Source organism: Podarcis melisellensis (genome assembly GCF_964234715.1).
Source record: "Podarcis melisellensis genome assembly, chromosome: 1".
Lineage (NCBI taxonomy): Eukaryota > Metazoa > Chordata > Lepidosauria > Squamata > Lacertidae > Podarcis > Podarcis melisellensis.
Window position 1 is genome coordinate 59,890,130 of NC_138528.1, and position 24,911 is coordinate 59,915,040.

Genomic DNA, 24,911 nt, shown 5'->3' on the forward strand with positions numbered 1-24,911 from the left:
GCCTGAAGTCCCAAGAGGTAGGGGCTCTGGTTGAAGCAGGCTGGGGGGACAAGGGGAGCTATCACACACACAAAAACACTGCTTCTCATAAGCAGCAAGTACAAGGGCACAATCACATTTCACATGTCGCTGAGGCAAGAAATCTGGCTTGAGACTGGGTGGTGGTGGTGAAGGGGGAGACTATCTCCTCTTCCTCATTCAGGCCTGAGCTCATCCCTCTTGGGATTTCAGGCCACCGAACCAGAAAGGGGGGGGGGAGAGGACGACCTTGTGCAGAGTATGGATTGGTAAGCTCTCCTCCACAAGAAAGAGTTCCAAGGTTTCCCTGCAAATTGTCTTTAAACTTGTTACAAAAGCACTGAAAATACAAATCTACACACTGCTCTTAAACAACTAGCAATGCAGTCCAGTTTTCAAAGAACTACAGTGGTACCTCAGGTTACATACACTTCAGGTTACATACGCTTCAGGTTACAGACTCCGCTAACCCAGAAATAGTGCTTCAGGTTAAGAACTTTGCTTCAGGATGAGAACAGAAATTGCTCTCTAGCGGCGCGGTGGCAGCAGGAGGCCCCATTAGCTAAAGTGGTGCTTCAGGTTAAGAACAGTTTCAGGTTAAGTACGGACCTCCGGAACGAATTAAGTACTTAACCCGAGGTACCACTGTATTCTCTTTCTGGTCCCAGAGAGACTCAGATAAGCAAGTTGCTTCCTTAGTACAGTCATACCTCAGGTTGAATGTGCTTCAGGTTGAGCATGTTCGGGTTGTACTCCGTGGCAACCTAGAAGTAACGGAGTGCATTACTTCCGGGTTTCACCGCTCGTGCATGCGCAGACGCTCAAAATGGCATCACACGCATGTGCAGAAGCGGCGAAACGCAACCCGCACACACACAGATGCACTATTGCGTCTTGCGTTCCGTTTGGGATGCAAATGGGGCTCCGGAATGGATCCCGTTCACATCCCGAGGTACCACTGTATAAGTGAGACCCAGACTCCTAGGGACAAGTCAATTAACAACACTGAAACAAAGACTCCATCTGCTTTTTGCAGCTTTAGCTGGTCAAGAACCCTTTGCATCTGCTATGTAAACCTAGACATAACATTTTTGCACATGACACCTATATCTTTTGCAATGTTTACATGGTCCTGAGTGTGTAAATAGCCCCATCCAACCTTAGCACTATGACTCACTAGGAAACTGGACAGAGATGGCAAGCCACAGTCCACAGACAAGCAGGCTGGGAGAATGAAGCAGGAAAGGAAACCAACAAGAGTCAATAATTCATTGCCAAAATCAAGAGCTGTGGATTTCAGTGTGGACGTGGCATCTTAATATTTCTCCCAGGGCAGCAAAACGTTGAGGTTCTCGTCTTAATAGACCATGAGATTAGCTGTAAACAGACTGGAAGTTCCCTTCAAGCTCTGTCTTTCCTGGAACCTGGAAACCCTGCCTGGCTCTCTTGGAAACAACCTGGCTTGCTTTTTGTTTATTTCATCAATTCTTCTCAACCAATATAGATGCTTAAATAACGATAGCAATGGAAAAGATTCACAGCATCCCAATTTTTGGTCTTCTGAAGAAAATCTACTTCAGCAAAGCTGTGCTACGCTTCAGTAGTGTTGGGTATTCAACAATATGTGGCTGTAGGAGGTATATTTGTCAAACCCATTACGTTGATTAATATTAATATCTGTCCAGGGCATGCTTTAATATGTAAATGTAGTGGGAAAGATTGGCCAAAAGGGAACATTATTTTTGACAGATTTATTATTTTATTTATTCTTTATTTATTTCCATTTCATCAATACTGCCCTAGAAAAGAATAAGATAATTCTTAACAGGAAATGGGTTGAGCTTTTTAACATACAATATTGCCCATTCAACTGCTATAAAACTCTTTAGTATGTGAAGAAATATTGCTTCTTCTCTTATGTAGCACACAGACTGCTAATATTCCTCCACTGATATCAGAAAGATTTATCAGCCAAACTCCTATATGTATAGAATCATCGGTGTCTTAAGTAGGAAATTCACTGAAAGTTTCTCCAATAGATTAGAAAAGGTTATTCAGGGGAGAAAGGGGTGATAGTGTGATGGAGTTTTACAGACGTGTACATTCTGAAAAGTGTCAGTAAGATATCAGGGAAGATCCCACAAGTTTGCACAATACATGTGAAGAAGCACATTTGAGGGGAATAACTTACTATACAAGTTCCAAGGAGATCTCTCAAGGTTCTGTTATGGCCAAATACTGATATCTTTTGCTCTGAGTTGAACTCCCAATGCAAGCGACAGCTCATCTGTCTATCAAGATGCTCTTGACAGTCCTTGACTTAACAGTGTTCACTAAATTCTGCTGGCTTTCTAACTTTTTTTCCACAGGCAAGGAGAGGAATTGAATGAAGGGGAGGAAATAAATAAAAAAGACACTTTGGCTATCTCAGTTGTAGTATACTTGTCAGCCTTGTGAACACTTACATTCCCTAAGGGTGGGAATAACATGGAAGGAAAATATCAGCTGCCTATACATTGCTCGAACAACAGAGAAAACCACCAGAATTCTACTGCAGGTGAAATTTGGATTGGTGTCAACAATCTTCCTAACTCAGGCGGGAGGTAGAAGTATTAGGAAAGGGATTAAGATGAAAGCATCCAATTCCCAGCAGCATCTGGATGTGACACTGAACTTAATTTGATTTCAAGGACTAACTGGAATGATTTTCATGAACTTCAGTGAAAATGAACAAAAAACACTAGCCTCTGTTCCATGTGATTTATTCTTGGGTAACGCCACCCCCATCTTTATTGAGTATAACTTTTTTTTTTACTTCTATTGTTCACTAACTATTACAATTTTTATTTCTTTTTTATTTCTAGTATTTATATACTGTTTTTCATCAGAAAAGATCACAAAGTGGTCTTCAGTGGTATCTCGGGTTACATACGCTTCAGGTTACATACTCTTCAGGTTACAGACTCCGCTAACCCAGAAATAGTGCTTCAGGTTAAGAACTTTGCTTCAGGTTGAGAACAGAAATCATGCTCCAGTGGTGCGGCGGCAGCAGGAGGCCCCATTAGCTAAAGTGGTGCTTCAGGTTAAGAACAGTTTCAGGTTAAGTACAGACCTCCAGAACGAATTAAGTACTTAATCCGAGGTACCACTGTACATTGTTGTGAGGTTGAAGGAAGGGGTTAGCCTGTATGATGCCTGAGTCCCTTCTAATTCCTGGGGCTCTGGACCCAGCAGGTGTTCTGGATGCTAGGAGGATTCTACTGGTGAACTAGCCAGGCAAGATTATTGGTGAGTTAAGGGCCCTAAGTTTGGTTGCTAGTCCAACAAAGGAAGCTGCTCTGTGCCAGAGGGCAAATGGGTGGGCCCCCTCCCTCACCTGCCTGGTAGTGAGAAATACAAAGGCCTGGACAGTTGAGTGTGTGAGAGCTGGTCAAGAAGCAGGCTGAAGCCACAGAGTTAGGGCCATTTTTACTGGAATCCAAGGCTGTGACCTCTTGGTGTATTATGTTGCTATCAAAGGGTTAAAAGAGTAGCAGAAACGCTCTAATCACTGAGCAGCTGGAGGTCATTAGGCTTCCAGGAACATGAGTCTGTATAAATAGTCCCCCTGTTTGTTTGTTCTTCCCCTTCTCCCTTTTGGGTGTGTGTTTTTGCTGAGATGTGTGGTTCGTCGCCAGGATTGTTTTTTGGTGTTTTGTAAATAAACCTTATTTTGATTTACAAACCGCATGCTCCAGGACTCCTTTTTGGGAAGATGCTGCCTCTCCTGCCCTTCTTAGCTGCTGCGCGAAATCCTCTGCCGTGGTGAGACTTTTAAAGAAGGAAGTGCACTGGGCATTTACATTAAACTAATTAAAGTTTAATGGGACAGGTTATGGGTGTTTGTACGTCAAGAAGGAGATAAGGAGAGCAGTTCAGAGTGATTTATGCAAGGACTGGAGTGAAGACAGAAGCGGTTGCTGACAACGAAAGCCTCCAAAGCAGCTTGAGTCCTGCAACGTGCCTAGAAAAGTTTTAAAGAGGCACTGCGCAGTTTGTACTCGCTGGAAGACGTCTGATTCCTCAAGGAGCCACCTCAGCAGCTGGGAGACGGTCTACAGGTGTGTGAGTATCGTTCCTAAGCCCCAAGGAGGATGGCAGAGTCCCAGGAAAGTTTTACTGTCCCGTTTACGCGACTCAATGGGAAAAATTGGCAAGATTGGAAGGCTAGAGTAAGGGTTTGGTTGCAAGCAAAAGAGTTGTGGAGCTGTACTGAAGCACCGCCTTTACAGGCAGCTGCAGACGCGTCTGCAGAAGCCAAAGCAGCAGCAGCAGCTTCACAGAAACGCGACAGGAAAGCCCAAGGTCTACTAGTTTTGGCAGTGGGACCAGAGCAAATGCCTTATGTTTCTGAGTTAAAGAACACGCATGAGGTCTGGACGGTTCTGCAGCGGTTAAATTCCAGAAACACTGCGGGGGCCAAGATCCATGCTACAAGATGTTTGTTTGATTTACGTCTCCAACCGGGAGCGTGTGTGAAAGAACATATTGCCAAAATGGTGTCTGCCTTTAATCAACTAAGACAGCTGGGCATTCCTTTCTCTATGGAGCAGCAGTCATACATATTGTTGTCTTCTCTTGATAAAAGCTATGAGACTCTAGCTCTAACTTTGGAAGCTATGCCTTCAACTGAATTAACCCTTGAATACATTTCTTCTCGGCTTGCGGATGAACAGGATAAAAGGCAAAGAGAAAGAGGTTTGTCTTTAAAGGGGAGTTATGCTGTGCCTAAGAGTGTTGATGCTGAGTTTGAGCACACAGTAAATGCTTTTGCAGCTAGACACTGTTTTCGCTGTGGTTCCCCTTCCCATCTAATCAGGAATTGCACACGTGAACCTGGTCAAGACAGCAACAAGGCCGTTACCTCTAGTTACCAGACAAGGAGTTCCAGGGGACGTCGAAGAAGAGGAGGAGGTCGTGGCTACTCCCACAGCACACAGCACATGGCTTCAGCAATGGCGTTGATGCAAGGGCGTGGCCAAGGCAGCAATCTACGCTGGTTGATCGACAGTGGTGCATCTCACCACCTGGTGGCGCCATCTAGTGTACGTTTGCAGAATTGCAGACATTTGCTAACCCCTAAAGTTGTGACAATGGCAGATTCAACTAAACGTTCCTTAGAGACTGTAGGCACAGTGTTCTTAAATTGTTTGCAAACAGAAATTGATGCCTACGTGCTAAAGGGACTGAAGGGGTGTATTTTGTCTGTGTCAGAACTTGATAGAAATGGGTTTAAAACTGTGTTTGAAAATGGGGTTTGCACTATTTCAAAGAATAACGTATCTCTTTTGCAGGTGGAATGCAGAAATGGGTTATATTATTTTGAGACAAGTCCAGATGAAGTTGAACAGGTTCATGCTGGTTGTGTGAACACGCCTACCCATAATTCTTGTGTTCATTTATGGCACCGCCGTTTAGGGCATATTAATTTTCAGTATGTTAAAAGGCAACCTGAATTATCAGAAGGGTGCAAATTGAACAAATGTACTAAGTATTTGGATTGTACTGCATGCAAAAGTGCGAAGGTTCATAGATGCAGCTATCCCAGTTCAGATAGGAAATCTGACAAAGTATTCCAACTTGTGCATATGGACCTGTGTGGCCCAATGCCTGTTGCTAGCATGGGAGGTTCAAAGTATGCACTGTGTCTCTCGGATGACAAAACAAAGGTTACATGGTTTTTTCCTCTCAAAACAAAAGCAGATACTGCAGAAACAGTTAAAAATTGGGTTCATGCAGTAGAACTTGAATTCGGTACTAGAGTACTTGCTTTTCAGACAGACAGAGGGTCAGAATTTACCGGGTCTGTGTTGCAGAATTTCTTTAAGAAAAGGGGAATTAAGCATCGTCTGTCTACACCTTATTCCCCGTGGCCGAACGTAAAAATAGGGTTCTGCAAGAGTTGGCAAACTCTATGTTGTTTGATGCTAAACTTCCTCAAAGTTACTGGGCGGAAGCCTGGCAGGCGGCTACTCATATTCTGAACCGAGTATATAATTCGGTAATTGATACTACGCCTTATTTTGCTTTATATGGGAAGAAGCCCAAAGTTAATTACTTTCGGGTGTTTGGATCTCAAGCCTATGTACTTATCCCAAAAGCGTTAAGGAAAAAGGGAAGTCCAAGGGCTAGGAAACTCATCTTTTGCGGGTACGAACCACATGCCAAATCTTGGAGGTTTGTGGACCCAGGTGGGGATACTACAAGAGTGGTCCTCAGTAGGAGCGCTGATTTTTGTGAGCAGTCCGGATGGACTCACTTACACGCTAACCCTGACATTTTGAGAGATGATTTAGGCATTCATGCTGAGAAAGAAAGTCCAGAGAGTGATGAGCCAGAAGGGGATGGTGCACATGGTTCAGATGCAGATTCTGATCAGGCACGAGGTTCTTCTCCTAAGGTAGAAAAGCCAGAATCTAGGAGTGCTCCAACTTCGCCAGTCAGTAGGCCTAGCAGACAGCAAAAGCAAAGCAGGTCACCTGCAACACCAAGCCCAAGGGAGGTATCTAAACGGAGGTCTTTATCCCTAGAGGCACGTCCAGATATAAAGTCTGAGACAGATTCTGACAGCCAACGGTCAGAGGGGGCACAAGAGGAGCAATTGCGCAGGTCAAAACGCGCCACGAAGGGCAAGCCGCCAGAGCGGTTTAAGGTGACAAGTGTATACGTAAATATGGCACAGTGTGAGCCAGAAAGCTATATGGAAGTACAACAGCTTCCAAGCTCAGAAGCCGTAAAGTGGCAGGAAGCAATGGAAAAAGAGATGGCTTCAATGAAGTCTCTCGGTGTGTTTACAAGTACAGAGCTTCCGAAAGGGCAACAAGCTGTAGGTTGTCGATGGGTATATCGTTTAAAGCCCACAACTACTGAAGAGTTGCAATATAAAGCCCGACTAGTTGCAAAAGGGTTTTCGCAGCGCAAAGGTGTTCACTATTCTCAAATCTATGCCCCTACTTCAAGATCGGAGTCACTAAGAATGCTTCTAGCCTCTTCAGCTAAGAAGGGTAATAAGCTGTTTCATTTTGATGTCAATGTGGCTTATTTAAATGCAGACTTACAGGAGGAAGTCTATATGACACCACCACCAGGTTTTGAAGGAGACAAGCCAAACCAGGTCTGGCGCCTACACAAATCCATTTATGGGTTGAAACAGTCCGCCCGTAATTGGAATTCCTGCTTAAACGATGCTCTAGAGAGCATGGGGTTCAGAAAGAGCGCAGCAGATGCGTGTCTTTATCTAAAAGGCTCAGGATGTGAACAAGAAGCAGTTTTGATATTTGTTGACGATTTATTATACAGTGGAAAGGATGATAAACTTGCACAACAATTTGCCACAAAGCTTGGAGAAAAGTTTCAGATAAAATCACTAGGCAATGTATCTGTTTATCTAGGAGTTAAAATTCAGCAAGATGAAAATGGTAACTATTGGCTTAGCCAAGAAGCTAAAATCCAGCAGTTGCTGGAAAGGTTTAAAATGAACAACTGTGCTGGTGTTAAAACCCCAATGGAGTTAAGTTACACAAAGGATGCTCAAACTGAGCAAAAGGCAGAGTTCTGTAATCCCGGGGTTTACCAGTCAGCGATAGGCAGTCTACTCCACATTGCACAGTGGACTCGGCCCGATATAACATATGCTGTCAACATGCTGTGTAGACAAGCTGAAAAACCATCAATGCATGCTTGGCAAGGAGTAAAAAGAGTTTTAAGGTATCTCCAAACTACCAAAAGCTTTCGCTTAAAACTATCAGCAGAGGGCAGCACACAACTTGAATGTTGGGCCGACAGCAGTTGGGCAGATGCTGGACCAGATAGAAAATCAGTGTCAGGAATGGCGATAAAATTTGGAAATGCACTAATTGGTTGGAGAGCAAGAAAACAATCACTTATAGCTTTAAGTTCAACTGAATCTGAGTTCAATGCGTTATCAGATATATGTAGAGAACTGGAATTTTATAAGCAACTGGTACAAGAATTGTTTGGAGAATGTTCCCTACCTATCAGAGTGTGGGAAGACAATCAACCTTGTATTAAACTAGCTAAATCAGGTCAATTCAAGGCGCACACAAAACACTTGGATATCCGTTATCAAAATGTATGCCAAAGTGTAAAACAAGGTTTAATTGAACTAAAGTATTGTCCAAGCCAAGAAAATCTCGCAGACGGTTTTACAAAAGCTTTGAGTCCGCAATCTCATAAATGTTTCTGTTCAGGTTTAAATTTGTATTAAGGTTGGTACAGCTCAGTGTTACGAGCGAGAGGGGGTGTTGCTATCAAAGGGTTAAAAGAGTAGCAGAAACGCTCTAATCACTGAGCAGCTGGAGGTCATTAGGCTTCCAGGAACATGAGTCTGTATAAATAGTCCCCCTGTTTGTTTGTTCTTCCCCTTCTCCCTTTTGGGTGTGTGTTTTTGCTGAGATGTGTGGTTCGTCGCCAGGATTGTTTTTTGGTGTTTTGTAAATAAACCTTATTTTGATTTACAAACCGCATGCTCCAGGACTCCTTTTTGGGAAGATGCTGCCTCTCCTGCCCTTCTTAGCTGCTGCGCGAAATCCTCTGCCGTGGTGAGACTTTTAAAGAAGGAAGTGCACTGGGCATTTACATTAAACTAATTAAAGTTTAATGGGACATATTAATGCCGTGAGCCCTTCCATCGGAGGCTCAGATTGTATATATGTGTAAATAAACCATTTATTATAAAGGCAGCACAGTCTCTGCTGGCCCTCCTTCCAAGGAAGCCGAACCCTGAGTAAGTGCCTGGAACCCCTGGAATTTCACACTGCTCAGAGATTGGGATGGTGTGCAACGATATGTATACCCCACCCTTCTTCCTCCCAGAACTCAGTAAAGTTAGTTAGACTGAGAGACTGTGACTGGCCCAAGGTCATCTAGCAAGTTTCATGGCTGAGTGGGTATGTGAACCCACATCTCTCTACTCCTAGTTCAACATGCTAACTTCTAACTATGGCCATCAACTACTCACCAGGCTACACAGTAATGAGTCAGCACAGAAGTTGTAATCTTGAAAAAAAGAAACTGCTGCCCACTCCACACAGTACATGCCAGAATCTCCTGTCAAAAGTACTATTTTTATATCCACAAGTACAATTAAAATCTCCACAACAGGAATAAACTCTGTAAATGTGTCACGTGGCCATTTTGCACCACTGTCCAGATTATTCCTGAGCATGACCATGTCATTTCATCTTGATGCACAATGCTTCTGTTCCTTTCCACCCCACCCCACCCAGCTTCTTCTTTTAGATTCCAAGACAACCATTTTAAAAACCTATTTCATCATATTTCAATATATTTGCATTGATCTTGTGTGTTTGCATTCACATATGTCTAGAATAGAGTTACTGCATTGGTGGCCATTTTCTTATTATACACACTCCTAACCTTGTTGCAAAAGTGGTAGCTAAGGGACAATATTACTAGACTAAGGACTCAACAAAATACTATGCTTTCTTTTTTACTGCCTATTCAAAGGAACCGAATGGGATATTTGTCTCCCTGTGAGTTATTCCCTAATTCTCTAGTGACTGAATATTTGATTTTATTTATAAGAAGAAAGTTGTGTGTTGACTTGAGCCCTCCATGGGGAGCTGACGCTTTAATGCCGGCAAATGGAATTATGGATAGCTGTGTTCATCTAGGATTTGGCAGGTAGGGAGATGTTGATCCAGCTAATCTTACTTTAGGCTAGGGAGATCCAGCACTAATTTGTGTCTCTCAATCTTTTCATCATAAGAAATAACTCTCAGTGATTGTGCATATAGCAACAAGCAACAGGGTGTGGGTTGCTGAGTAAACTTGCTCTGTGTTGTATTGGGAACACAAATGCAGACAATTCCAACAAGAAAAGAAAGGGGGGAGGCATCTAAGGAAACCAGTGTGGCTGCATAAGGAGCTTGCAGATGAGCTGAGATTTATGTAGTGCATGTATGAGGAATGGAAGAAAGGAGGTGTATACATGAGTAGCCAACAATTGCAGGGTGAATGTCAGGTGGACTAAAGCTCAGAATGAGCTCAGGCTTGCGAGAGAAGTTAAAGATAATAATAAATTGTTTCTTTGGCTAGGTTTGAAGCAAGAAGAAGAACAAGCAAGTGGTAGGTCTTCTACATGGAGAAGATGGTTAATGCTATTAGGTGACAGAGAGGAGGTGCAGCTGCTTAACACCTACTTTGCTTCCTATCTTCACTCAAAATAAAAGCAGGGCCCAACCTGATGATAACACAATAAATGGTGTAAGGAGGCAGCTGCAGCCCAAGATAGGAAAAGTGGTGGTAAGGGAATACTTATTTGAATTCAAATATCCAGCGCCTGATGAGCAGTTATGGGTGCTAAAGCAGTTGTGGATATAATCTCAGGACCTCTGTCTATAATCTTTGATAATTTTTGGAGAACAGGTGAAGTCCCTGCAGACTGGAGGCGGGCAAATGTTGTTCCCAACTTCAGAAGGGAAGAAAAAGAAGACCAGGGTAACTACTCACTGGTGAGCTTGACACTGATACCATGAAAGTTCTTAGAACAGAGAATTAAATGTTTGGTCTTGGTCTCTGAGCACTTAGAAAAGAATGTTGTCCTTACTAAGACCCAGCATGGGTTTCACAAAAACAAGTCATACCAGAAGAATCTCATTTCTTTCTTTCTTTTGGTGGATCGGAAATACTGTGGACGTAGTGTATCTTGATTTCAGTAAGGCTTTTGACAAAGTCACCCATGATATTCTTGCAGAGAAGCTGGTAGAATGTGGGCTGGACGAGGTAACTTTTTTTTGCCAATTTTTTAAAAATTGATTTTCCAAATTTCAGCCCAATCTTCACAGATTATTACAAATCAATACCAAATTAATACAATTTTAATTAAATGACTTCCCACTCACCATTGTTGACGTGACCTTACTTTCTAATATTACCACGTTAAGTATTTTACATGGTCTCCAGTTACAATCCATTACCCAAAATTATTCCCTAATTGTCCGTTGTATTTTTAGCCGTTTCCATTCGTGTTGAAACATTATTTAAAGCATTTACATACTTTTGTAAAACTTCAAATGATAATATAATACTTCTTTCCCTTTCATTCTGTGTATGACAGTTTTGATATGTAACCTTCATATATAATCTTCATTGGCCTTATCCTCTGCCATTTATATCAAATGTCTCTATTTCCAAAGATGACCTTGAGCAGCATTCCTTCTGAGTGCCTGCAGTGCTATTATGGTTGTTGTTCAGGGCATAGCTGGTATCTCAAGGTTAACTCTGTTGCTCCTCCTGCTCAGCTGGGCACTTCCATCCCACAATATTCCAAGAAGTCCATGGTTGTCTAAAAATGATAGTCCTCGCCTTTGTTCTCAACAAGTTCCAAGATCTCTCCATTCTCATCTCCTTTAAATCTCATCAGTGCAGAAGGGGGAAGGTATTTCTCTTAGTACCATCCCACAGTTTCGGACTGCCTTCCCTTCCTGCTTTCTTCCAGCAACCTCCTCAAGGGACCGCCTCTCACTTGAGAGTTGCTGAATCTCTCCATGTTGTTCACAGATTTTACTTTAGCCAATGGCCTTATCGAGAATAACAAGAGTGTATCTCAAATTTTCCAGATCCAAATTTCCACAGTCTTTTTAGGGGGATAGACCCAAGTTCTCAAACATCCTCCAATCAAAATGGAATGGCTCACCCCTCTTCTATTCTTTAAGCATTCCATACACAGATTCAGATTCTCACTTGTAGTCATTAATCATTATTTCAATAATCATTATTTCAGGAGACAGTTGACAAATAACCCAAGAGACTTCAAAATACAAAATATAACAAAGAATCTCCCCTCTCCATTTTCCACTTCCCAACACCTTTGGAATCCTTTCCAATCTCAAACATAAATCCTTTACACCTGTTTAGTCCACAGTTCCGATGTCAAGCATCTTCTCTGGCAATGGCCCTTAATGCCAATTGAGTTCAAAAATTACAAGGGTCATCCCCTGCTCTCGATGGCAGACCTGGGGGGCTTGCGTCATGGCAGTGGACTTAGCACCCAGCACTTCCCTCCCCCCTACTGCAATCTGCTCAGGAAGGGAGTATCAAGGCATCTGTGGGCCCCTTAGTCCTCCCGTACTGCCAGGAGGTTTCAGAGACCAATTTTAGCCCCATTCACTCACCTCTCTGCCGCCTGCACCTCTCTCCAATGTAGAGAGCCTCCTCCATCACATGGACTGGAAACAGGAAGCCTGAACAAGGCAACTGTTAGGTGGATTTGTAGCTGGTTGACTAACTGAACCGAAAGAGGGCTCAGTAATGGTTCCTCAACATCCTGGGGGAAAGTGACAAGTGGGTTGCTACAGGGTTCTCTCTTGGACCAGTTGTTCATCATCTCTATAAACAACTTGGATGAACAAATTCAGGGGATGCTCATCAAATTTGCAGATAACACCAAACTGGGAGGGGTAGCTAATGCCACAGAAGACAGAACCAGGATTGAAGATCACCGTAACAGATTGGAGAACTGGACTAACAAAATGATTTTCAATAGGGACAAATGTAAGATTCCAAACTTAGGCAGGGATAACTAGCTGATTTGTCAGTAGTACATGTGTCAAGCATCTAGGGGGTCTTCATTGATCAAAAGCTTAACATGAGTCAACAATGTGATGCAGCAGCAAAAAAAGCAACTGCCATTCTAGGATGTATCAACAGAAGTGTAGTGTCCTGATCAAGGGGAGTAATAGTACCACGCTGTTCTGCCTTGGTCAGTCTACACCTGGAGTACTGACAAGATGGAACATGGGCAGAAAAGGGCAACCAAGATGATCAAGGGTGTGGAAACCAAGACTTATGAGGAACGATTGGGTATGTTTAGCCTGGGAAAGAGGAAACTGAGAAGAGCTATGATAGCCATCTTCAAATATCTAAAGGACTGTCACTTGGAAGATGTAACAAGCTTGTTTTCTCCTGTTCCAGAGGCTAGGACCCGAACCAATGGCTTCAAGTTGCAAGAAAGGAAATTCCGACTAAACATCAGGAATAAATTTCTGGTGGTAAGAGCTATTCAACAGAGTTCAACAGACTCCCTCAGGAGGTGGTGGACTCTCTTTCCTTGGAGATTTTTAAGCAGAGGTTGGGTGGCCCTCTGTAATGGATGCTTTAGTTGAGATTCCTGCATTGCACAGTGTTAGACTGGATGACACTTGATGTCCTTTCCAACTCTATAGTTTTATTATTCTAAGTACAACATTAGACATCATTTCAACTACTGTGTTATTTTGAGAGTCACATGAAAGCTTGGGAAGCAAAACTAGGCTGGGAAGCCAGCTGTTATTCCCAGTTTTGTAAGCATCTGCCTTTAACAAGAAGATAATTCTATAGCTAATGGAGATATTTCTTCTTCTTTTTTTAAAGGAAAATGAAAAGAAGCTGGAGAGATGAGATGCTGATAAACAGGAATAATGCCTGTGGCCTGCGAATAAACCAGGAGATGAAAGAAAGAAATGAAATAAAAAATACAGCAGATAACTTTCATTCTGCTGTGGATTTGTCTCTGTAATGAACACAGCTGAACAAATAATTCATGGGAAAGAATTTATTTGATTAACTGTTTGCATTTCAATAACTTATATCCAGCTAGGAGTTTTTATTGGAATAGGTTTTCTCAGGTTTCATCCTTTCATGAATCTGTTTTGCATTGCTTGAAATATAAGATTTTAACATGACAGAGGCAACCCAAGACCTCAGGCATGGGCTGATAAAAGACTGGCTAAGTATAAATGTACTTACTATAAGTGGCTGCAAGGCCTTCTCTTTTCTTAAGTGAATAGTCATAACAGGGTGAGGAGGTAGAGTCCAGGGTTGTCCTTTATTCAGAGGGATCATAGATTGCAAAAATAGGAGCCTCTTTCTTTTGTATGGGAAAGGACCATTTACATGAGGGATGGCATTTATTTCATTCTCCTGGCATGACCATATTTTCAGATAATTTGTGCTGATGTCAGAGATTTGTAAATCATGTCCTTCATTGTCATAGGTGACTTGTTGTTTTTGGCTTTCTTCCACCCCCTGGCATTGCACTTTCTTTCACTTATCCACAAAACCTAATATATGTGGGCCAAACACATTACATCAGTTACATGTTTTGTCCCTTCACAAACTCATAGAGCAGGTCATTATATATTTCAGTGCCATCACTGATCATAGCCCAGTCCTTATCATGGATGACTGTGAAACCTTCATGGAAGGCATAACACTCAGCTGAAACTACTGTTACATGGGAGGGAATATGGATGATGGAACTGCAGCAGTTGACAGCAGCATATTTCCTCATCAGCACCTGTGTGCACAGTATCTAAAAAGAGTATTTTATATTTCTTAATGGAGACAAATAAGCCTATCTCCTGCAGTTCTCCCAGCTTTCCACCTGTCTAGCTATTATCAGCAGGCAGTGCTATGTAGACAGTTAATCTATTTTTTATTCCTCTGTGTGAAATAGCAGAAGAGATCATTGGCTCTTTCATCGCCTCTAGAATTCATTAATGACTTGAAACATTATTCAACTCTGGTAAAAAAAATTGAGGGTGACTCTAGGAGAGCCACAGTGTACCCCTGGGCTTCTTTGGCACACAGAGAACAGGAGACACAAGAAATACTGGTGAAGCAGGTTAATGGACAGTAAAGGGACCCCTGACCATTAGGTCCAGTCATGGCTGACTCTGAGGTTGTGGCGCTCATCTCGCTTTATTGGCCAAGGGAGCCGGCGTACAGCTTCCGGGTCATGTGGCCAGCATGACTAAGCTGCTTCTGGCAAACCAGAGCAGAACATGGAAATGCCGTTTACCTTCCCCCCGGAGTGGTACCTATTTATCTACTTGCACTTTGACATGCTTTCGAAGTGCTAGGTTGGCAGGAGCAGGGACCGAGCAACGGGAGCTCACCCCATCGCGGGGATTCGAACCGCCAACCTTCTGATCGGCAAGTCCCTGGGCTTCTGTGGCACACAGAGAACAGGAAACACAAGAAATACTGGTGAAGCAGGTTAATGGACAAGGTGTCCCCAAATAACTTTGTTTTTGGCAAAAGGTCGGGTTTTTTGTGTGAACTGTCCTAAGACCCGTGGGTATATGGCGGTATACACATTTATTATTATTATTATTATTATTATTATTATTATTATTATTAGTGGGCACTCAGGGCTCTTCCAGATGGCCTGTTGATTGAATATTAATTCTAATTTGCTTGCATAAAGCTTATGCAGAGGTTATACAATGCCCACTTTTTACTAAGTACTCATTCTGTTTGGTTTGTGGGGAGGTCATGCTACAATGAGCATCCATCTTTATTTGTTTGTGCAGTTGTATGCATCTCCACCCATCTTACACCTTTTAGTACATTTCCCCCATCAATTATCTAGCCACAAAAGTATCCTTTTTTTAAAAAAAAAGTGGATCTGTTGCAAATTTTAAAATCCACGTTAATTGCACAAACCTAAGTGGTTGCTATGCGATTGAATAGTGATGACATAGTGACAGTTTGAAGAACTTCTGAACCCATTCATTATACTGTTGTGATGGGATGAGGGGACTGTGCATAGGGAACATCACGGGCTAGGCTGGAATTTATTACCATTAGCTAAACATGTTGTCAGGAACGTGGGCTCCCAGGACCTGGCAGCGGAGGCAACCTTGGTAAGGGAGCAAGAGGCTGCCTCTGCAGATGAGGGAGAAGTGTTATGTTTCAGAGCTGCCAGCCCACAGACCCTCCTTTCCAGGCCAGACACTGCTAGCTGGGATGAAGAGGGAGAGTTGGAAGGTGGCCAAGGTGAAGCCGGGCTGCAAACAGATAAGATAGGCTCAGAAACTGTCCACTGACAGTGGGGAAGGGCCAGTCCAGGCTCTCAGTCCTCAGTTCCAGCAATGGGAAAGGCTCAAAGAAGAGTGGGAGATTGGGGTAGAAAGACGAGGTTCTTCCATAGTTCCTGTTGGGGGCAGGGTCAGACTAGAGGATTCAGACTAGAGTATCTATCATGGCTGACAGGGAGTGCGAAGCTCCACTCTGGTTGTTTGTTTCTGTAAATAAAACTATCTTGAACTGACAGGAGTCTTCCTACTGCTGGTCAGCCGGCTCGTTGCCAGAGATCGTTATACATGTCCCCACTAACGGAGAGAAGAGTAGTGTCTCATTATTAAAATTGGTTAGCTAAAATATGGCTTACAGCAGAAATGTCCAAATATATTAATTTGTGTGCAGTAAGTGTAACCAAACCTTTCATGATTTATGTCATCCTTTTACAGATGATATGAAGAGTAGATATAATTTATATGTTAATTGTTATAGTTCATTTAATATGACACACACCTGTATTGGATGATACTGTAGTGATTGTTTGCTTCCCTCCACTGTTTAGGTTTTCTCCTTTTCTTTGAAACTTCTTAATAGCTTTTATTAGTAACTTTTAAAACAAATGATTTTAAAAAAAATCTATAATCAATTTAAATTTATCATTGGCAATGAGGATGCTGTCCCCACCCCCAAACAATATTACATCATAAGGCAAAATAATTTGGAGAGGTATTCTGTTCGAGAAACACAGTGAAGTCAAGAGTAACCAAGTCACTGTCCAGAATGTTTTAGGATTTGCAGGGGGTAGGGATGTTAAAAGAGATAAATCTCACACTCAGAGACTGGGGTTGCGTGCAAAAATAGGCATTTTCTTGGTATACTGCGTTGTGTAGAAACTGCCTCTTAGGTTACTATGTTTTACCATAGTTGGTTCTCATCTTCTTTTGGGTCACATATGGCTAACATGAATAGGTGAGTTGCTGTTATGGACTTATTTCAAGACTTTAATAAAGGTGTGCTGACCATCCTGTCCCCCTTTCAGTATGGAAACATTTGCGCCCTGTGAAAGCAGGTGAGATATTTAGTGACCTCGTGGACAAGTAAATTTAAATAGGGCATGTGAATTTAAATAATGTTTATCTTTTTGAAGTGTTTACCCAAGGTTCAGTCTCCTTGGACAGTAGAGACTATGGTATCTTTATTATATTATATATTTACACATATATGCAACATGAGCCTATGAGAAAGGGACTTGCAACATTAACACCTCAAGAAGATCTTGCTTCTGCTATAGTCACAGCCTTGGGTTCAAGCAGAAATCAAGCATGTCTCTCCTTCTCCAGCTTCCATTTACAGGCTGCTTATAGCTCAGCTCTCTCTCACACCTTTACCCTTGTCCTTCTTACCAACAGCCAGGTGAAGGAGGGGTTCCACCTATTTTCCCTCTGGCACAAAGCTACTTCCTTTGTTACTTAGGGGCCATTAATTCACCAAGAAGCTGGCCTGGCTGTTCTGACCATTGAATCCTTGCTGGATCCAGAAATTAGAAGGGGCTCAAGCATACAGCCTACCCCACCCCCAGAAAAAAACACCTCACAAAACTATTCACAAGCCTGATGCTATATTTGCATCTTACAATCTGTTTCACCAAGGAGGCCTTTCTTTCATATTTGGGTCAATAACCAGGCACTATTTTGGCAGTGATTCATACCCTACTAATGAATTGTTAGGTTCAGTATATTTGCTGGCACGATACTGCCACGATTATGAAACGTCATATACCAGAATCTAGGGAATAATAAGAAATGATCTGTGGCTACATCATTTTGCTACATCAACATTTTCTTGCTTCTGGAATGTGTAAGAAATGTGAACTGTTGAATACAAGCTGGACTCAACTACATGTAGCTATGGGTATAAGTTTTAGCCATATTTAGTGAAATTACCAGTCTTCTCTACCTGACTTTGCCATTCTGACAGATATAATTAAGTTTCCAGGAGGGAATTAAATCTTAGCTTTCAGATTTGTTTTCCAAATTGAGACATTGTCAATTAATCTTATCCCTTTTCAAGCATTATTAAAAGAGCTCACTGATACATGAGGGAGCAGCAGGGATACACACTAGTTCCACCCTTCACTGCTACTCCTGTCACTCTTCTAGCAAAGCTTTCCAAACTGTGTATCGTGACTTGTTAGTGTGTCAGCTGCAGTTTGTATGTGTGTCATATGAATGCTCCCTGCGCTCCTCCTGGGGCTGGAAATGGGTTAGTTTTACCTCTGGTTTGCTAGTAAAACTGAATCACTGTGTTGCAAAAAGATGCATGCCTAAAAAGTGTGTCACCAACATGAAAAGTTTGGAAAGCTCTGTTGTAGAGAGTAAACTTGTGAAGCAGCGGAGACTTTGCTATTTGTGGAGGTTCCATGGGTTAAATTGGGGTTGTAAAGTGGGGGTGGGAGTGGGGTTAGAAAAGGATCACTGTTTCACACCTTCTTTCTGATGCTGCTTGCCAGAAGAACATTTGGCCTATGCAACCTCACACTGATGCTGTCCACCTAAAGAAGGGAGCAAAAATGGCCAACGTGTCCTTACACAAAGGCACTCACCTGAAAGAGAATGACATTGGTCTCCACACTCACCTCTTGCCAAGCATTTTCAGGGGAAAGATGCCCTTTGCACCTCAGACAAGACAAGAGATCTCTTGGCTTTCTTTCTTATGCTCTCACTCTCTGAAATGCATGTCTCATCTCCACAGAGACAGGCATAACTGTCCACTAAGACTTTTTAGGAGATGGAATGATGGCACTCTAATTCCTGCTGGCTGTCATTTGTAACTTCCCCATTCTCGCCTCACCTCAAAATACTCCTCACTGCAAGACCTCCAGCCTCTGTTCTCTTCTTCCTTTTGGAAATGGCTTGTCTGGGTCAGGTATTCCTGTCTCTGCTCTGGCGTAAGCAGAAATGCGTTAAAGACGTGTCTTTCTTTCTAGGCTGTTCATCTTGATTCATAGAAAGTGCTCTGTGTGATTTTTACGCTGGAAGAGGGCAAATAGAGACCTAACCTGGAACATCTGTTGTGGCAACCATTAAGGAGTAAGACAGTATGCAGATCAGCTTAGCCTCAAGACCTTCTGGTCACTGGAACTGGTAAACTCACAAAACTGATTTGTTCCGGGGTAAGCACTTACACATTGCAAAAGAAGAAGAAGAAATACATCATAAAATACAGATTTGCAGAAAATTGCATGTGCTAATTTATTTGTATAAGTGCAAATTTAGAAATAATTGCTATCTTCAATAGAAATACAGCAGTGTTTCCCAACCAGTGTTCCGTGGCACACTAGTGTGCCGCGAGACGTTGCCTGGTGTGCCGTGGGAGGAAGGCGGTCGGGGGGGAGGGGGCGCCGCACGCACCCGCGTCAGGAGCCAGCACTTACCTCCCACGGTGCAGGGAAAGACTGGAAGAGCGTCGCAGCAACGCGCACGCGCAGAGCAGCCGTAAAGGGAGGCGTGTGGGTGGAGAAAAGGAGGGAGGGAGAGAGAGAGAGCGGGAAGGGGAGGGGGGAATCCCCCTAGGCATGAAGGGAGCGCGCGCCAAAGGAGGGAGGGAGAGAGAGAGAGCGGGAAGGGGAGGGGGGAATCCCCCTAGGCGTGAAGGGAGCACGCGCCAAAGGAGGGAGGGAGAGAGAGAGCGGGAAGGGGAGGGGGGAATCCCCCTAGGCGTGAAGGGAGCGCGCGCCGTACGTTCCAAATTTAAAGGAGGGAGGAAGAAAATCCCCATGTGACGGCATTTGCCTCCAGGACGGCATCTGCCTGCGCCAACTCGCGGCTGAGCCAGGACTTTTCGTACACGTGTGGGCGCTTCGTAGCATGTGCTCGGCTTTGCCCGGAAGCGCTAAGGAAAGCGGCTTGGATCAGAAAGCCTGGGCTCTTGCCGCGCGCGGCATTGTGTTGAAGCGTGCTGGTAGTTAGTGGGTTGGGAGAGCCGCAGCACCCCATTTTTTTTTCATACAAACATGGTTAAGAAGCTTTGTGGAGTGTCAGTAGGTTGGCACAAACCATGACGTTTGGGGACATTAATCTAGCTCAAGGTTCTTAATACCCTGAGACGTTGCCTGATGTCCTCTTTGAATAAGCGGGGCCTGAGCGTTCCACCAATTTAGGCCTCCTGCCCGGATGTGATATGGCTCCACCTTCCTCAAGGTGGTTCTGCTTTTAAATATTTTCCACCCTGTCACCATGAGGACTAGCGACTTTTTTTTGTAAAATATAAAATCGCTGCTCCTTGCTCTCGTGAGACTGTGTGTTTTAATTCGAAAAGGGTGTTCCGTGTACATTTGTGCGAGCTGTGCTGTAAAAAAAAGGGGTCTGTATCCGTTTGTCAGTGGCAATTGGATGGCCGGATACTGCAGTGATGGAAAAGTTTTTGAAAAGAAAAGAACTGGACTCTGAACAAAATTTGGAGCCAGATGAGAGCCCAAGTATGAGTGGGCATGAAAAGAAAGCAAAGATGGTTAGCTCAATCAAATTCTCCGGCACAAGGCAATATAGCGAAAGCTATATTTCATTTGGATTTACTTTCACCGGAGATGCAAACCAACCAACTCCACTGTGCGTGGTGTGTGGTGAAAAGCTAGCTAACAGTGCTATGGTCCCAAGCAAACTTAAACGCCATCTCCAAACGAAACACCCTTCGCTTCAAAACAAGAATGCGGACTATTTTGTTCGCCTGCGTGAAAACACGGAGAAACAGGCAACTTTCATGAGACAAACCTCAAAGGTAAATGAATAAAGTATTTCATAATTTTTCATATTTCTGTTAACTTACTATTTCATAATAAAGTAATTATAAAATACTTTCTTTGTGTTTATTTGATTCCTATTAAAGAGAGTTACTTTATATATAGTCAATATAGGCACAGAGTTAATTTTTTAAACATTTTCTAATGGTGGTGTGCCTCGAGATTTTTTTCATGAAACAAGTGTGCCTTTGCCCAAAAAAGGTTGGGAAACACTGAAATACAGCACCGCTTACGACAGTGGGGAAGATTGTGACCAGCTGACCTGAATATCTCTGTTCAGGCTGACGTTGAGGACCAAGTTGCTGATGGACAACTTGAAGGCTCCTGCTTCCCCCTCTTAAGATTACTTATTTTTCATCCAGGCTTGGACCAAGCAGGCCTTCAAATAGAGGATCCCTTCAAATAGAGGACTGTCAAGTCGAAAACACAGTCATGCTAATTTGTTCCCAAGGGAAAATGGTATCCTTTGCATTAGCAGAATGACTGGGATAAAGCAGATGGAGTTCAGAAGAAAAAAGGACCTGATCCTACTTTACTGAGGTAACCTGAACAACAACAATATGTTGAGTAGACATATACAGGCCTGCACAGTAGAAAAACTCCTTCCGACTCCCCCCACCCAACTCTGCTGTTAAATCTCAACCATTTTCCTAAATGGCTGATATCCCCCACTGACTAAAACCTCCAGCTAAGTAGAGACTGCTGTCGTTCAGACCCATGACAAAACCAACCCCTTAAATGGTCCCTGCTGTTGCAATTCTAATGCTTCCATTACTAAGTACAGTAAAGTACAGTAGTTTAATCCCACCCTCCCACCCAAAAGTTTTCCTAGAATGGAATGTAGCCCTCAGGCTGTAATTTTTTCCCACCCTTGAAAAACAACATGATGGAAATAAAAAAATCAGCAACACAAAGTATGAAGAGCAACATTATTCAAAGAGATAGCTACAATTTGCTCACCTAACATGTTATAAACAGATTTGATGTCTGAATTACAGCACAAATATATCACATATATCAGGGGTTATAGTTAGTGCTGCTACTTACTCCTCTGTTAGGGTATGGATCCCAGACACTGCTGACCTGTGATACTAGGGCTGTTGAAATCAACCTCACTGATTTCATCTGGTTGCCAACTGACGCAGATCCTCAGACAAGATAGACATGAGGTGTAGTGATGTGTTTCATAATGGTAGCTGGATTCATTGGGAAGTCAAATTCTGCCTCTGGTCCAGATTCCACATTGAATATCTGTAGTTTTCTGTGTTTAAGGCCACCATATTTGTGCGGCAAACTGTAAAACTCTAATCCACAGCTCTCAGTAATGTCACCAGTGTCCACACCTCTTGGCTGCACATCAAACTTTTGCAATTACTGTGAAATGAAATTGGCTGGAGAATTATAATAGAGCTTTAAGAATTTAAATAAAGTTAAGCAAAAATAATAAAAAATAGAAAGGCTGATACTGCTAATTAAAAATATTTGGGCTCTTGTTGTCAAAGAACATTAAGACAAGTGAAACAGACAAAGGATAAATTATAAGATACTGTAGAATTTTTTCCTATGGAATTATACAGCCTCCTGTGTATTAACATTAGAATGAATATGAAAAGAAGCAGCATTCTCTTGTCTATGATCTCTGAATTAATGGACTCTGTTCTCCCAGCGGAATAAAGGAGACAGAATACAAAAGAAGAGAAAGAAATACAATGTAGAAGATTTCAAATATAGCTTACTGTGAATATAGCTTTGACCAGTTGTCAGAATCCGTGCTGATGCATCCAGTGGGCCCAACATTGTGAGAGAGAACAGGTGGTGCTGGATGATGCTCAGAGGAATCATATATTAGCCCGAATGTTGATAGATTGGCGAATGAATTAGGTGGCAAAAAGTCCATGTGTGTCTGAGATGTGATTGAAGGGCTGCAAAGAAGGTGTTTGAGACAGGATTAGGGAACTAAAGTAGACAATTGATATGGCAGGCCTCCCTTTGCCGGGAGGATGAAGACAGCCTAATCTGTTTCCAGTTTTATTCCAAGCCTTTTCTATCCATTTATTATAAGTGCGATATAAAATCATAACTCTCTTTAAAAACATTGTATGATATGTAAAATTAGTTTTCGCCACTTTTTGCCACAGATCTGTCCCTGTATCCATAGCTACAGTTCCACAATGCATTTCTGAAGCTTTGCTGCATTCCCTGGAGTTTAAGATGTCTCTTTTTTTCTCCCACCTCTCAACATTCTGTCTTAATCTGTGACTATTCATCACATATGGGTGTGACCAAGAAACAGAAGATAGGATGGTGCTATACAAATGAAGGGATGGGCTTGTTTCTCAGTTAGGGTCACCAATGGCAAGAGCAGTAGCGCCTCAAAGAAATAAAGGAGAAAGAACACTGTACCCAGTATCTTTCCCCACAAGACTGAATAAGGTGTCCTGGGAGACCCTCCTGCAGTGGTGGCTAAACTGGCCCTTCACTCTTGGTTTATGGTGTTCCAGCCTTCTTGAATGTCTTTTCACAGACACACCACACCCCCAACAGTAATACCAATTTATATCACACATGTAAGAAAAACACTGGGGCCTAATTTGAATAGTAGAGTGCTTGTTATCTGCTGGGCGGGGCTTGTGTGTTTTGATCCAGAATCAGCCCCTCCCCTGCCTCTCCTTGTTTTCTTGCCTCATGTTGTTGTATTTAGTTTCTCTCATCATGTTATTTTGTTACCGTTTTCTTCATTATTGAAGCTTAGTTCACATTTACGTGAGCCACTTATTTTTCTCAAAGAAAAAGAAACTCTGCCGAAGAATGGTGGAATATCCTAAACTTGAGTCCATGAGGGGATATTCCTAGTTTGGCAGGAAGATTGATTTTGTTAGTCATCCCCCACCTCCACAACAACACACAATGGAAATACACAAGTCTTTCTGTGTGTGCATGCAAGTGTATGATATAAATCAGTGTGTGTGGAGGGAGAGAGGGAAAGAGACAGAGAGAAAGCTACTGCCTGTATCACACTGGTAGGAAGCTGTTTCCTAGGTGCTTATATCCCATTTTTCTTTCCCAGAGTGCAATAAAGGGATCTTACATAAGAACACATCATGCAATAAGTAAAAATACAATATAGAAGTACAACAACATCAAACAACATCAAATAAAACATCAATCATGGAGGCAAACGTCAAGAGAACAATCAATTAAAAGCCTTCTGCAACAGTTGAGGCTTTGCCAGATGTCTAAAAGAATAAATTGTTCGAGCTAATGGACCTCCCTCGGAGCTATGTGCTTCATCCCTAACTGAAAATAACTGCAGGTTTGTGAGGGAGACAACTATATTCCCCCAGTCCCCCCCCCAAAAAATATCTCAGGAATGATGTCCAAGCAGGAAGGCAGGCAATTTGTCTCAGTATTCTTCCCTTCTTGGAAGTGCTTAGAGGCTGAGATTGGTTTGCGGTAAAAAAGGGCAGGCCCCAAGTTTAGAACAAGCTACAATAGATAAAATGGTAGGATTGGTGGGGAAGAGATAGAACATTCCGCCCACCTCAGTCTAGTTCAGGGATTGCCAAGTTGGTGCCCTCCAGGCGCCATTAGACTCCAACTCCCACCTGTCCCAGTCAGAGTGGCCAATGATTAGAGATGATGGGAGTCCAGAAGTTGGGAGTCCAACAATGTTTCTGCAATCTGCAATACAACAATGTATCTGCAATCCATTCTTAGATACTTCTTCACATGGACATTTGTATTTTCAATCTATTTAGCGATTTGAGGGGCTGCAAAGTGATTCTGCATCACAAATTGTATAATATTTGTCTACTTCTCATGTGTTTTTATGTACTATTGCTGTAACATATTGTTATTTCTACAAATTACATTGATTACCTCTTACACTGTTATGGGTCCCATAGACATGTTTGTGGGTTTTGTACAATTTGGCAACTCTCTCTTTTGTGTTTGTGCACTCTGCCATAGTGACATTTGTCTACAAGAGATTGCTGAGTTTATCCTTCAAAGATCTATCACAATTTTGGAAGTTATAGCATACTCTCCTAAGGGCCGAGGCAGTTTTTTTTTGTTTTTTATTAAAGTTTCACATATAAAAAAACGACAATAAAAACATAACAAACCCAACAAGCACCAACATAGAGAACATAAAGAAAACGAAAAAACAAGCATAATTTCATTCCCTTTTTTTCTACAACCTTACTTCCCCGACTTCCTCATACCTTCC

At 42.6% G+C, this 24,911-nt stretch overlaps 1 long non-coding RNA gene across 2 annotated transcripts in view; it reads right to left on the bottom strand.

Annotated features, from left to right (window-relative positions):
• LOC309353787 overlaps positions 1–24,911 on the bottom strand; it is a 103,410-nt gene that overhangs the window by 72,828 nt on the left and 5,671 nt on the right. For both annotated transcript variants that reach the window (XR_014162010.1, XR_014162011.1), the window contains exon 2: positions 22,420–22,605. This is a non-coding gene — a long non-coding RNA (uncharacterized lncRNA). The remainder of the gene's footprint in view (positions 1–22,419; positions 22,606–24,911) is intronic.